This window comes from Penaeus monodon, chromosome 29 (genome assembly GCF_015228065.2).
Source record: "Penaeus monodon isolate SGIC_2016 chromosome 29, NSTDA_Pmon_1, whole genome shotgun sequence".
Taxonomy (NCBI): Eukaryota; Metazoa; Arthropoda; class Malacostraca; order Decapoda; family Penaeidae; genus Penaeus; species Penaeus monodon.
This window is the reverse complement of record NC_051414.1, coordinates 2,031,298-2,031,667: the sequence shown is the minus strand read 5'-3', so window position 1 is coordinate 2,031,667 and position 370 is coordinate 2,031,298.

Genomic DNA, 370 nt, shown 5'->3' with positions numbered 1-370 from the left:
ATGATGATAATGACTAAAGAATAAAGAAACCCAAGAAATCCAAGGCAGCCTCGACCTGATACGGCCCGCCCTTCCGCCCACCTTGGAAACTCCGCACAGGCACCCACGCAGCCGTCGCGGCTGGGGGAGTCCTTGAGAAGGTGCAGAGGCAGAGGACGCCCACACCCGGGGTCACTCTCTCTCACTGGTGGAGGACGACAAGGAGGGAGAGGTCGTCCTCGAATCCTTGAGCTTCTACGACATCCGAGTCGGCCTCCTGAGCCGACCTTGTGGCGACCACACGGCCTCTTCTCCTTCACCTGAAGTGCGAGACGCGACGGTGAGGTGGAGGGCGAGGGTGGAGACTACGTGGAAGAAGTGGGTGGAAACT